At 40.3% G+C, this 6137-nt stretch overlaps 1 long non-coding RNA gene across 1 annotated transcript; it reads right to left on the minus strand.

Moving 5' to 3' along the window:
• Positions 1-4611: 4611 nt before the first annotated feature.
• Positions 4612-5804, minus strand: LOC307079947. Its single transcript, XR_013812075.1, has 3 exons — positions 5664-5804; positions 4967-5079; positions 4612-4741 (listed from the first exon to the last, which is right to left on the minus strand). It is a non-coding gene; the product is annotated as an uncharacterized lncRNA (long non-coding RNA).
• Positions 5805-6137: the final 333 nt, after the last annotated feature.

A 6137-nucleotide genomic window follows, 5' to 3' on the forward strand; every position in this document is an offset into this window, starting at 1 on the left:
TACATAACAGACGACACAAATGTGGCTATATTTCCCGGAGAATCATCCGGCGTCTTCAACTCCATAGACCTCAGTCCAAGAGGTCACTACGAAGTCCACGGCGAAGACGATGTCGGGGCAACAACAACGACGGGGCAACGCTTTACCTTCACACGAACACCTACCAGTACAGTTGGTTCACAGCGGGTTGCCTCAGCCCTCCCCAGAGCCAAAGCATTTCAGAGGTAACTTTAAAGTCACATATTCAATGATTATGAAACCAGAAAAAGATATACAATAGATTTTATTGCACACAAGCTAGTTGAGATCTGATTATGGGGTCATATAGCCTATGGTGTGGATGTTCTGAGTTGTTATGAATGGCCTTTAACATCCTCAATGTGGGGGAGATGCACACTGAAGATATCAAAGGCCATTCTTAACAACTCAGAACATCCACTCCATAACACCTGTAGCTAATGGTGGATGGCTCCTCTCTCTTCAATGCCAGATAAATAAATACAGAAGATCCTTATACCAACAGCCATCAAGCTTTTAAATGCTTTTAATACTTCTTCTAATATATGAGCTGCCTGACAAATTGTTCTCAACAATTATTCTCATTCTTATATCCACTCCATTAGCCATTCTTTGTCTCATTTGTAGACTCTATTATCTAGTTCTTGTTGATATACAAAGTGGTGGAGAGTAACTAAATAATTGTATTTAAGTACTGAGTATTTTAATTGGCTTCTATACTTCTACCACTACATTTCAAAGGAAATATTGAACTTGTTACTATTACTATCAGTTCCTACATAAGACCATTAAGCATTGCTAGGTGTCATGGTTTGTGTCCGTGCGTCTCCTGTTTGTCTTGTGTGATGTTATTCCCTGTCTTGTCATGTCTGGCGTGTTCCTTTTGTGGGAGTTTCATGTTTTATTTTGAAGTCTGTCTCTTCCCTCTGTGTGGAAGTTTCCCCGCCTCTTGTGATTTTTTAATGTGTCTCACCTGTTTTGATTACCCCTCGTTTTCCCCTGTGTGTTTAAACCCTGTGTTTTCCCTTTGTCTTCATTGTATCGTCTGTTGACTTGTCAGTTGTCTCTGCTTGGCCCTCCTGTGCTGTTCCTCCAGTGAGAAAAAAATCTGATATTCTTCCAGGTCAGTGTTCCTTGCTGAGGTGGTTAGTGGGAAGCTGAATCCTAGCAGAATGGTGGTGGTGAGGTTTTTAGAGTGCGAGGCTTCTCTTCAGGGGATTGCCACAAAAGTACAGGATGCCGTTGGAAGTCAGGAGCCCTTAATATTGACTGATGCGCAGGGCAACGCCAAGTCTGTCGACCTCATATTTCCAAATTCAGGAATGGAATTTTTCACCCCTTACCAATTTTACTGATTTGTGTCTTTTTCCTAATAAATACATTTCCTGAATTGCAGCCCTGACCTGGCAAAGCTACATTCATAAGTCCAATACTTTTGATTATTATTTTTTAGGCTCTTTTCTAAACTTTCAAACCAAAGGTTAAGCTTCCACCCCACCACCACCAATCCTGTACACCACATCCAGTACATAATCTAGCCTGTGTGTTTTGTTTTATCCCTGTGTAGCAGCCGAAAAGATGAAGATGTTGGAGGCATTACAGAGGTCACAGAGAAAATTGAAGACCTCGTACTTGCATCTCAGAGTCTCCCGGATGTCACGTCAGCAATCAGGGAGCTCACCAGTCTGGCTGCAGCTCAAAGAGTGACCCTGACTCGTTCCCAGCTGCAAACCATTAAGCAGGGGTTCTCCTGTGTTATTTGCTTGAGTAAGTATCCAATGGATCTATTTTATATGGTGTGTGCCACAATGTAAGATTTACAAATAAACATTCATTTTTTACATTATCTAACCAACGTCAGCTGTATGCCAACCACTTCATTTTTTGTAATATTTCAGACATTTTTCATAATCATCAAAGTTGTGTAAAAATATAACGCTCATCCAATACACCAAGAATATTTTACTGGGGAAACACTTGCAGAAAATGACTAGTTTTTCTCACTTTGTTTTTTAAAGTTCATCGGGGAGCCGGTGTTCACACAGTGTTGCCAAAGAATCATTGGCTGCAAGACTTGCCTGGAACAGTGGCAGGAGACCTCAGACAGTTGCGCAAAATGCAGGGGAAATGCTGAAGGAAACAGCATGTTTGAAGTTAATGGCCTGTCTGAGGTATTTTATGTTCTCAGGTCACTTTTTGAAGAAGATGAGTAATTTACTCAAACAGGCAGATATTTGAGTTGTTTTAATTATGAAAGATTGAGTCAGAGTTCACTGCTACCAGTTGTTCTACTTGTTTACATTCTTTGAGTTCTAATACAGCAAATGTTTTTACACATTGCGCAGAGTTGTGTTTATAAGAAAGAGAAGTGCCTCTTTGTATGGTGTAAAATCATTGTTGACTGCTCGAGAGAACAATTCAGAAATGTCAGAATATGTGTCTGCAAACTGATTCTCAGCCAGTACTTTGTCTTGTTCTGTGGCAAATGGATCTACTCCAAAGGTAGATTGTGGTGTCAGTGAGGACCCCAGCTGTTGTCTGTAGAGGTCTGCTGCTTCAACTGAATGAGGCAACAGCTCCTGTGGGATCATTTTGGGACACCCACTGCCAGCCAAGTTATTTGGTGTACCTTTACCTGTAAAATAAAGAACATACTGTTGACCTTGAGACTTATGTGTGCCTGTTGTAATTATTATTAATGTTTGCAATACTGTTATTTCACCTGGAATTCGATGAGCATTCCAAGACTCTACCACTCTTGTAAGACCAATCTGGCACAGCTGACCAGTCAGGCAGGACACACAGTATCTGACAAGGCTGTCATCCATGTCCAGTTCTTCCTGATCTACCAACTGCAGAAGGGCTGTCTTCAGGGGGTAGTTGACACGATTATTGACCTCAGGCCAGATTCGTTCAACTGTGTGATTCTGAATGTGAGGCAAAACTTGTTATTAATTTATTCCAATGGTTAAATATGTAGACTTTCCAGAAAAATGTTCTGCTTATCGTAAAAGTTGGAAAGCATAGCAATTCTGAAGAAAATTAAAAAGACAGCATGATGCTGAAACAAACATAATAGTATCTAAATACTAAACAACACAAAATATTAACAATGAATAGCTTCAATGGGCATGCAGTGTGTGTTGGTGAAGCAACCATAGAAACTACTGAACTGTACCCTTGTGGATGGAGTTTGTAGGTAAGGTCTTCTCTCCTGATCATAGCGATGAGATGACAGCAGCTCCTGCATGAAGAGTGTCAAATAGAATTCCTTTCCATGATCCACGCGCACCTGGTCCCACATCCCATTAGCAACTACTGCAGGCCTATTGGATGAAAAACTTGATTTTAATTTGTGCAAAGCTTTTCAAATGTAGCCATTCCAAATCAGTTATTCTCTGTAAAATATGATTCAGTCATAACAAAGTAAATGTTAAGCAGTCAGCATTTTGTCACACTTGTGTACATGTAGGATACTATTTCAATGCCAGTTTAAATGAAGAGTTTGTCATTTATATGGGATTAGTATATGCAGCCTTTCCTTTCAAGTAGGACGTCCAAAATCACACATCGTGTCATATCACAATCTTGATACCATATTGATATATTGGCCAGCAACCACTGTCTTGCATAAATGACAGAACACTGCTTTAAGTGTCCACAAATTACAGGCTATTACCTGAAAACATCTTCATAGATGACTAGGTTGTTTTTTATGGGCATTGTGGAATGACCAACAACCTTTTTGCTGCAGCCATCAATGGCTACAACATGGTGCCATTGGCCTGGCTGCTTGGTATGGTATGGGGTTGAGATTGCGGGCACCCTAAAAGAAGACACGAAAATAATGTAACAATTCCATAGAAACATTTCCTAAAACGCCATCCTCAACAACATAGTCCTATACTCTAAATGGGCTGATAACTATGGCACCCTTGACACTTCAGGAGTACAATATTATTCCCATTATAATTTAATCTTATTACTTTCTTTTGGCCTACCCCTTACAGTAGATTGCCTTCCTATTGCTGTTGTTTGGATGCTTGTGCATGGGTTAGTGTAGTGCTGCTGGGAGATGAAAAGCCCTCATCAATGGAACAAAGATGATTCCCCATGGCAACCAGCAAAAAAAAAGCCTCGCCCCTCCCACTTCTCACTTTCTTAAAAAAGGCTACTGGTCATAAAACAGTAGCCTTAACACTGTTACAAGGAAGAAAAACAACATCGGCGACATAAAAGGACGAGGAGGAAAATAATAGGCTACATTTAATACCTACTGTAGCAACCATAATATTCTTTTGTAGCAACTTAACTCTAAAGCTACACTAACGGAAGACAACATATTTCTATTTTCAAAATAAAAGCATTTGTTATTGTAACCTACTACGGCCACAGAGACGCGCCCCTGCAGCTGATCCCTGGTTTACACCAACGTCTCTGTTTACACAAATACACACATCATAACACCTAGGCTATAATAATCCGCTGATCCATGAATTGATTTCTCAAGTTGAAAACAAATGTGTGTGGTTGTCATGGAAGTGACCACGGCGCTACCTGAATCATCTTGAATTTGCCAAGTGTAATAACCTACCTGGCGTCTTGCTTCATGGTAAGGTTGGTGCATAGTTCTGAGCACTGATCCTATTCGTGTCTCAGCAGCATGAACCCCTTTAATGGCGAGATACCCCTTCATCATTTTTCTGCCAAATGTTGGTCCCGTCTAGAAAAAAACAAACATGATTTTAACATTCCAAAATCATGCCGATATGTTTGGTCATTGGGAGAATAGGCTACGTAAAATGGGGGTGGCATACGGAATCTGTTTACTGTTGTGTAGATCAGGCTATATAGTGACGATAAAGGATGTCAATGTGGGGACAAGAATTCACTTCTTTTCCCACGCACACACACATCAAATAAGAAAAGATCAGATAGTCTTTCATACCTCGGATATGGCTTTTGCCACCTCCAACTCCAGATGTTTGAGTTCCACGCCGTTTTCAGCACATAATCTTCTCACATTTCGAGCTGAAAATCCTCTCCCGCCCCCGCTTTCTGCTGAAATGCGCGCAGAGATTTCGGATGATGAGAGGCCTTGTTTTGCCATGTCCAAAATCATTTCTGAGTACGGCTCCAAAGACATTTTACTCATTCGCGCTTTGTTGTAGCCTAAATGACATCTTACGGTGCGAGAATATGAATAAATGGTTGTTTTTGGTTGGTTTTTTCGTTCCTGCTGACTAGTGAATTTATTTTTGATGTATGAAATAGAAAATGAAAATAAAAGAAAAATTCAGCGTAATTAAATTTTTGTTTTTGTGTTTCAAAATGAAAATCAAATAAACCAGTCGTTTTTCGTTTTTTAATTCCCATTCATGAAGGAAAATTCCAATGACCAAAAGATACACGGACCCTCAACAAACCTAAACTATAAAGACAAAACGACTAAGCACATCTCTTTTTGGCATTTAATTACTGACAAATACCATGAAGAGTGGATGAACGGTTTTCTTCCTCTGAGCACGAATCCTCCTTACCCCTACCCGGAACTTCTTCTCTAGCAAACCGACCAAGCTAATAAATATGTTAAAACTAATAATGAAAAACATTTGACAAAAGGAAAATAAAAAAATCAAACATACCATTTAGATCTATTTCATCCAGGTTCTTTCCATGGAAATCCGGCAAACTTCATTGCTGAAAAGCCATCAGGACTTTACTGATTTTCGTAAGTTGCAGTGTCTTGTCTGGGAGTCTATAGAACTCATGATGAATCAGAATATCATGACCAAGAAAGATGGCCAGTTGGCCCTGTTGCGTTCTTGAAGAAAGTAGTCTAATCCGGACCGCTTTTAACTCACTTTATTTCGGTATGGTAACTATGAAGCAAAAGGAGGGGAATTGTATGGACACGCGTGTGAGCGACAAACAGCAGGCCTCTCTACCTAACTCCCTAGAATGGACTGCCGGATGTTTCTGATCTCGTTGGCTTCAGTTCCTGTTATAATACCGAGTAGGCGTGGCCTATGTGACGTATTGGTTTCGCCCTCCTCACCTGTCTAAAGGTGCTGCCCTCTGTGGCTGGAATAGTTATTGCAACTTATATGTCGGATCCT

This window comes from Pollachius pollachius, assembly GCF_949987615.1.
Source record: "Pollachius pollachius genome assembly, chromosome: 8".
NCBI lineage: Eukaryota > Metazoa > Chordata > Actinopteri > Gadiformes > Gadidae > Pollachius > Pollachius pollachius.